At 34.1% G+C, this 8,594-nt stretch overlaps 2 protein-coding genes across 2 annotated transcripts in view; one reads left to right on the forward strand and one right to left on the reverse strand.

Moving 5' to 3' along the window:
* Positions 1-8,594, reverse strand: part of LOC102676473 (sex-regulated protein janus-A-like) — a 67,294-nt gene that overhangs the window by 14,541 nt on the left and 44,159 nt on the right. The gene's annotated exons all lie outside the window — the stretch shown is intronic.
* LOC102676236 (phosrestin-2-like) overlaps positions 2,166-8,594 on the forward strand; it is a 49,013-nt gene continuing 42,584 nt past the window's right edge. The window contains exon 1 of the mRNA XM_006618693.2: positions 2,166-2,336. The gene's annotated coding sequence lies outside the window, so the exon portion shown is untranslated. The remainder of the gene's footprint in view (positions 2,337-8,594) is intronic.

Genomic DNA, 8,594 nt, shown 5'->3' on the forward strand with positions numbered 1-8,594 from the left:
TGAAATGATTGCCACGACCACGAACTAGAATTTGGGCGCCTCGTCAAGGTTGAAATCACGAAATCCAAGGAGCATCCTCTCTAAGAGGAGACGAGAATTCAATACGTTGAAATACGCGAAAATTGAGGAGTTTGGAGGAGTTACACTTTGAAGAGACACGTTTTAACCGTAGAATGAAAAATAAGGGAAGTGGAAGCGTTTGCAGAAGCGCAAAAGAATATATTTGCATGAATTATCGAACGTCTTTGGAAAGTTTGGTTGTTTCACGTGGAATTTTTGATCCTAAATTCTGTTTTCTTCTTCTGTTGTGTTACAAAATTGGATCTGGCGAAAAGCTAGTGAAACGAATAAAATTACCATCAGAAGCGTTAAATTGTTTTTATAATAATTAGATCTTAGAAATTCTCTCAAGACTTTTCTTAAGACTAAAATTGATATTTTCGTTCGATAAATAAATTAAAAAAAAAATAAAAATAATATTTTTTTCACAAAATCTTGGCGAAGAAGAGGATTGAAGAGCTTTGAACACGTGGAGGATGTTTTTGTGTCAAGGATCTTTTATGAGCGATCAAATTAAGGAATAGTAGCCGGATTAATTATGTTAATTTACGCCGTCAGAAAATTGATTAGCCTGAATCCGTGTGAGGGGGAATTAAAATTTAATTTAATTTAAAGTTTATCGAGGGGAGGCGAAACATTTCTCATGATCTCCACATTTCTCGATTCGATACATTTTTATAGTGTATTCAATCAATCTCTTATTATCCTTAAAATATTCCTTTGGACGTATATTACAGTTATTATATCTCGATCAATAAACATTTAATCAATTATTAATTATCGTTTATCTCAATCTATTTCCTTTCTTGATTTCGTTACATTTATATCTTTATTCCATTAAAAACTTTATCTCTTAAATAAATAAATAAAACAAGGATAAAGAAACTCAAGAAGTAGAAAGAAATTGAAAGATGTTTGATATTGATCGATATTTTATATGATTAAGAATATCATTCTTAGAAGTTAAAAGAGGAAATTTATTCGTAGTCAAAACAACATTAATTTCTCTTAATATTCCTATTCTCATTCCACTTAGAATTCTAGAAATTTCTTCCTAATGAATATTCGCGTTATATCTGCCTCTTGGTTATCAATGAAAATAAAAAATATATATATTAGAAAAAAAAATAATTATAAAATTATTTTAATCCCTAAAACCACCAATATGCACGAGCATATTTGAACTATTCAAAATGTGGTGACCAGTGTCTCAAATATGTTGCGGTTGCTGGTGACTCGATACTAAACTTGTCACCAAAAGATAGTTTACTAGAAATTTACTAGAAATACATAAAAATTTGAAATTATTCGAACAAAACTCGCTATAACAATTCCATATCTCCCATATCTCTCTCGTATATATTAAAACGTCTGGCCAGTAAAAAAGAAATATAAAAAAATCAACTCGATATACGAAGATAAACGATACACATAACTCGATAAAAAAAGAAGGAAATAAAAAAGAAATATTAATCAAAGACGACCACGTTTAAATTCGAATACTGAAGGACTAATGAAAAGAATATCAAAAAATTTCCAATTTCAATATTTACTTAGCCTCGTTCCCAATGCATTCAACAATCGAATCGAAAAGAATCGAATAAAAACGATATTTCCCTCCTCTCCCCTCGACAAGAATAACGCGCGGCGCGGAATCAATAATAAGAGATTTCAGAAAACAGTGAAAATTCGCGTGAAATTCGCGCAAACAGGTAGTTTTCGAGGCAAACATTGGAGGTAGAGAGAGAGAAGGGCAGGGAGAAGGCCTCGGTTGACGCCTCAACGCCTGCGTCGGGTGGCTCAGTAGTCGGCGAGCCGTGTTGAACGACGGATGTCGGGCACAGCGCCGAGCTGTACCACTCGAATAAACCGCGCTTCGTTTTATACACAACGAAGTTATTTCGAAACTTTATCGTTTAAAAATCGGCTTCGAATCGACGATTAATCGAACGATTAAAAACATATATATTTCGAGATTCTGAAGTGTATTTTGTCGTTGTCAAACGTTTTCAAAAGTTTCAAAAGTGGAGATGGAAAGTAGATAAATTTTCGAAATCGATTCGAAAGAAAAAAAAAAGTTTGTTAATTAAAAAGGGGATAATGTCAAGAGATTTGCGCAAATTACGATGAATTTAGTTAAGATGAAAAAGTTTTAGTTTCGTGGGGATTTGTTTGTGAGACGATATCATTCGAGGAGGAAGTGATCGAGAATCGGTGAAACGAAGATCGCGATAAAGTGGTTTGTTTACAGTGGAGAGTCAGTGATCTGGCGACTCGTGGTGCTCGTAAGTAAAACGAGTCGATGCGTGACTCGTCCCTTTGGGAAGAATAGCATTGAAATTCGAAATCGATCGTTTCCATCCCGATTTCCATAATATGAAATAATAAAGAAAGATAGAAATTTTGAAACTCGTGAAAATATCGTTAAAAATAGGTTTCGATCACGAGAGGACAGATAATTCCCGTTTCGATTATTCACCATGAATCGTTCGAGCCACTGTACCCACTCTAATTCATTAATTATTCGAATTATTTCAATAAATGGAAATAACTTTATCATAACAAAATGATAATAATCGATTTATAATGCGAAAGTGAGATGTTTAAATCTTGGCATTTATTTAACCGGATATTATTGAATATAATTTCACGATTCGGATTTTCCATTATATTCTTATTACACGTGATTAATATTTCATCTCTGTTGCTATATTTTACGAAATTTGAAATAATTATTATTATATATATTTAAAATGAAACAACATGCAATCTTTTGCAAATGTGGGTATATTCTGAAACGACAGACAGAGAATGTCAGAAATATTTTCTGATAGAAATTAAACAAGATATCCCGTATCATGTGGGCGCCCTATCAAAAGAACACGTTTAACGCGTGAAACAATTAAAAATGCTGCTTTGTAATTGGCTTCGCTTTACGGAGAAAGAAACTGGTAGAAATTTACTTCGATGAAACAAACTTTTACATTGGATACGTATCTGTCTTTATATTATTTTTTTCTTTCTGATTAAAAAGAACTTTTCCATCTAAGTCCCTTGATACGGCCCACATATCTAACCACCTATCTATATTAAATATCTCTCCGTAAATATTGATAGAATTAGTTTCTGCTTTATTTGAGAACATGATCAATTTTTCTCTCGATATACGAACCGATGAAATTTAACGAAGAGAATTATTATATTATCCTTCGAAGAATTAATACTGGAGAGAAGTGATTATCGACACAAATATGCAAATCTCGACTCGAGATCTTTCGAAATTGTATTTGCTTATTAATTAATTCCCATTCGTGCACACTCGACGAAATCTAACATCGAAACGAGTTCGACATCCCCTTCGAAAAAAATGTAGCCTGCAATTGGAATTATTATTGACACCAAGAGAATGGTGTCAAGAAAAAAGAGAGAGAGATCGGGCAAGAATGGATACGTACGATTTTTCAATTTGTCGGCGTGCGATAAAGATGGCGTATCGCGATCCATCAAGGCGTGAAAAGCAACACGCTTGTGCACAAAATGGGTGGTTGATATCGTTAACAACTATTTTCGCTTCTATGGCGAGAAGTCTTCTCGATATTTGAGAAAACACTCTCGTGAAAAATGGATGGGAATAACCCATGGCTTATATATAATTTAGCCTAACAGGGATGTTTCCCTCGCTTCAAAAAATTTACTCGTCGATAAATCGATAGTTGAGGATATTTCCTTCTCGTGAAAATGTAATTTCGCGATGATAACAGGAAAATGTTGACCATTCAGTTAAAATTTTCAAAGATTGAAAATCTTCGAAGGGTGATTCTCTTCTCGTCGAAAAGAAAATTCGTAAATTAATTAATTGCACGTGTTAGAAACTTTCATTAATCGTGAATATTAAATAGTGAGGATATTTTCTTCTCGTGAAAATTTCGCGATGATAACAGGAAAATGTTGACCATTCAGTTAAAATTTCCAAAGATTGCAAATCTTCGAAGCGTGATTCTCTTCTCGTCGAAAAGAAAAGTCGTAAATTAATTAATTGCACGTGTTAGAAACTTTCATTAATCGTGAATATTAAATAGGGAGGATATTTTCTTCTCGTGAAAATTTCGCGATGATAACAGGAAAATGTTGACCATTCAGTTAAATTTCCAAAGATTGAAAATCTTCGAAGGGTGATTCTCTTCTCGTCGAAAAGAAAATTCGTAAATTAATTAATTGCACGTGTTAGAGAAAACTTTCATTAATCGTGAATATTCAATAGTGAGGATATTTCCTTCTCGTGAAAATTTCGCGATGATAACAGGAAAATGTTGACCATTCAGTTAAAATTTCCAAAGATTGAAAATCTTCGAAGAGTGATTCTCTTCTCGTCGAAAAGAAAATTAAATTAATTAATTGCACGTGTTAGAGGAAACTTTTATTAATCGTGAATATTCAATAGTGAGGATATTTCCTTCTCGTGAAAATTTCGCGATGATAACAGGAAAATGTTGACCATTCAGTTAAAATTTCCAAAGATTGAAAATCTTCGAAGGGTGATTCTCTTCTCGTCGAAAAGAAAATTCGTAAATTAATTAATTGCACGTGTTAGAGGAAACTTTCATTATTCATTTCAATATTCGAATGAAATAATGTTGGAATAATTTAACGAGCTGCCTCTATTTGACCTCCGTCGAACGGAGGAATAATTCATCGAGTCAGGCATAAGGGAAGATGATGGCTCGGGTTTCGAGACACTGTCACTCCCGTGACGCGCGTCTCTGAATTAATTCGCGATTAATTATGCTCAACCGTAATCCTGGCCAGAATCCCCTCGAATTCACCTGTATACACGGTAAATACCCAAAAATCGTCAGGATCTCGTGCGGATTAACACGTTCGATATAGGTCGTGGACTTATTTTTTCTTTTTTTTTTCTTTTTTTTAAATAAAATCAAGTTTTTAATAATAAAAAAATAGTTCTATGGAAAATTTTCGCGTCATTATAGAATATTCGTGATTTTAAAGGGTTTTACAAATTTATTCTGCGTGAAACATCTAATATTTTTTATTATATTTTTATTATTTTTGTTAGAGACAAAAAAAAGAAAAATGAATTCTGACAATTCGATTCTAAAACTACTCGATAAGAAGATTTGATTCGTTTCCAATACGTCGAATCATTTATGATTAATTTTCGAACTTGGAAATAATCGAAAATGGAATAGAATTCATCGCAATATTGTCCTGTCAACAATAAACAAACCTTTTGAATAGAATTTTATTTACACTTGTAATCAAGCTCTCGCGATTCCATTCCACGGGAACTCGAGAGAAGCGCGTAATTTCCGAGTTAAAGCAAATCCTAGTCCCCTATGAATTGCAAATAACCAATAGTTCAACTATTTATCATCTCGTAACATTCGTATTTCAGGGAGTTTACAGTGAGGACTGTTAATCAACAGGACAGGATGTTATTCCGCCAATATGGCGGAGATTACAAACGTGAACATCGAATGAATTATTAATCGTCCGCTTCACAAATCGCACGATTCTGAAAGATGAAAGAAATGTCGCTTTTTACGCAGTTGCAAAATGGGATTAAACCTTTTGTAAAATTCCAAACGCGTTCTCACGAGATCCAACCACTGGAAACATTCCATTTCGAGAGAGAAATTCGTTAAACTAAACTTCGACACCAAATTGTAAATTCCACGAGTTTCCGCTCGAAGAGTGTTGATCGTCGCCGTAATGGCTTCGAGAATTTGACAAAATGGCGGGAAATCGTGGTAATCGAAAAGGACGCTCAACTTGCTGGAAACGGGAGATATTATAAATATAAATGGAACCAAACTTGTCACGAGTGAATGAAAATTGATTAAACTGATATTCCAAAAAATTCCTAAATTCGATTCTCTCGATCTGACTTAGAAGAATCGACGACACAGAAATTTAGATATAGAGAGAAACGTACATAATTTAAAATGAATTTGATTTACCAAGGCACGTATCTCGTTTAAAAAATTTAAATTAATTATAAAATTCATACAACTTAAAACAATGCGATCAATTGAATTACCCATCCAAAAATTTAACAAGAGATAATTAAAAATTAATCCTTGCTAAATTCCATTGAAATAAATAAATTTACCAAGGAAAACGAGATCCCAACGAAATCTTGTAACGATGCGTGTATCGATCGACGTTTCATTCGACTCAATGAAAAGAATCACCTCGAAACGTTTCATCCATAAACACGGATCACCTCTTAGATACAAGAGATAGGAACCATATAATAATTTCTAAAAACGAAAAGTTTTCGAACGAAACAATTTTTTATTTCAATCGATACGAAAGAAAAAGAATTTTCCAATATCGAAATTCAATATATCACGTAATACGATAATGCATCCAAAAATCCGTTCCAATAATTGTAATACGTTAATTACTCTCTCGATCCCGTCGGGTTTCCCCGAGAGTCATCGGGGGGATAATTAACAAACATGAGAGCCACGTTTACCTGACAATCGAGGAAGCTTTGTATCCGATTACGGTGTTACACGATCTTACGCAAAGTGTGGTATGATAATAGTTTAGGATCGATCGAACGGGGCGAGGTAGAATCTTACGCAACGATCCTCCCCTCGTTTTTTTTCAAATGGAAGAAACGGAAGTTGGTCTTTTTTTTCGAGGGGGGAGAAAGTATGTTTCCCTCGAAATTTAATTTACATCTACTTTAAAATCACATGATGCGAAATATTGTGTATAGAGTGACCATATGTACATACTTTAATCTTTCATCGATTCGAAATTTCGAACGGTTAAAATTAGACAGCCAATAAAAAAAAAAAAAAAAAAAAACACTAAATTCTTTTTTTCCCGAAAAACTATAATAATAAAAAAAATCAAAAAATTTATCTTTTTCTCCTTCGAAATTCGAGTTGTCACCTGTAAATCCCTCCTCCCATAAATACACGCCCGCACACGTACGCAAGCACAAATCACAATTTATGGATCGCTGCGCCAAAGAGAAGGTATGTAAAAAAAAAAAAAAAAAAAAAAAACACTAAATTCTCTTTTACTCGAAAAACTATAATACTACAATAACTCGAACAATTTATCTCTTTATCCTTCGAAATTCGAGTTGTCAACTGTAAATCCCTCCTCCCATAAATACACGCACGCACACGTACGCAAGCACAAATCACAATTTATGGATCGCTGCGCCAAAGAGAAGGTATGTAAAAAAAAAAAAAAAGAAAAAAAAGAAGAAGAAAAATCTTGTATTAATACAAATACACGCACATCTCGCATTATATTTCCCGCCGACTGATATCGTCCGTTCGTTCGGCCATCCCTTTACTTTTACTTTACCTTTACTTTTGCTCCAAACCTTATTGGAAAAAAGTTGGCTCTTTTCTCGAGAGCGGCGTATAAGAAAGCGGCGGTAGAAGGAAATATTTATATTTCGCAATTCGATATTCCTCCACCTTTGAATTTTTCTGGGATGAATCTTTAATAACGCGACAGGCATAAAAGGGGAGCATTGACGTCAGACAGATTCTTTCGGTGAATAAATGCATAGCGGAGGGAAATAAGATTTGGGAAGGGAAGTGGGATTAAGATAACGCGTTTGTTCGATTTTTTTTTTTTTTTTGCCGAGATAGCTCTGTTAATCTAAAAATATTAAAATTAAAAAAAAATCAGTGACAATACAGAAAACAACAACGATGTTTCGATTGTCAGTTTGAATTTGTCGAAGAGAAAAATTGGGACAATTCGAATTCTCTCGGTTCGCTGGAAATCCAGAAAAATCGAAGCTCGTGGTTTTAATTGTTCGTTTTAATATCTTCTCATCTCGTGCTATGAAAATAATAACGAAATAGTTTTTCCTTTCTTTTTTATGTCGCACAAGTACACGCAAAGTAATCGTTAAAAATTTTAACCATATCTAGTTTATTCGCTTTATTAGGGGAGAAAGATTTCTGCGCCATTTAAGTAACGCGCTTATAATAAAAATGGTGGAGCAAGCAGTTGGAGCAACCTTTCCTGTCCAACCGAATGATTTTATCGAGCAATTCGTATTATTTATTTCACGTGTGAATATATTATACCTCCCTTATCCCCCCCCCCTGCATCTCATTAACTCCCTTCTAGAAAAGGGAAAGAAAAAAAGAACGTATAATGTTCGAATGGCCGAATTATCGAAGCGAACGCGTCGAATAAAGTCCGAAATTTCCAGTTCGTTAAACCGATCCCTGAAAAGGGCGGCTTTTCAAGTTTATTCCGCGCAACTTTTCGTCCACGTTAAAGTAAACGAGAGCACAAAAGAATATAATCCAAGGAGTTCTTTTTCCCCTTCCTCCCCCCTCGTATCATCCATCGTCTCGTCAGTCATCTTTTTTTTGCGAAGGAATGTTAGTCACGTCTGATGGTGTTTCGAAGTTGGGGAGGGTTTCTTTTTTTTCTTTTTCTTGCGGGATTCCACCTCCTCCTCCCTTCTTCTTCGTATCATAACCGTAAAAACACATTGCTCTTTTTTTTTTTTTTTTTTT

The sequence above is a fragment of the Apis dorsata genome, unplaced genomic scaffold (genome assembly GCF_000469605.1).
Source record: "Apis dorsata unplaced genomic scaffold, Apis dorsata 1.3 scaffold_370, whole genome shotgun sequence".
NCBI lineage: Eukaryota > Metazoa > Arthropoda > Insecta > Hymenoptera > Apidae > Apis > Apis dorsata.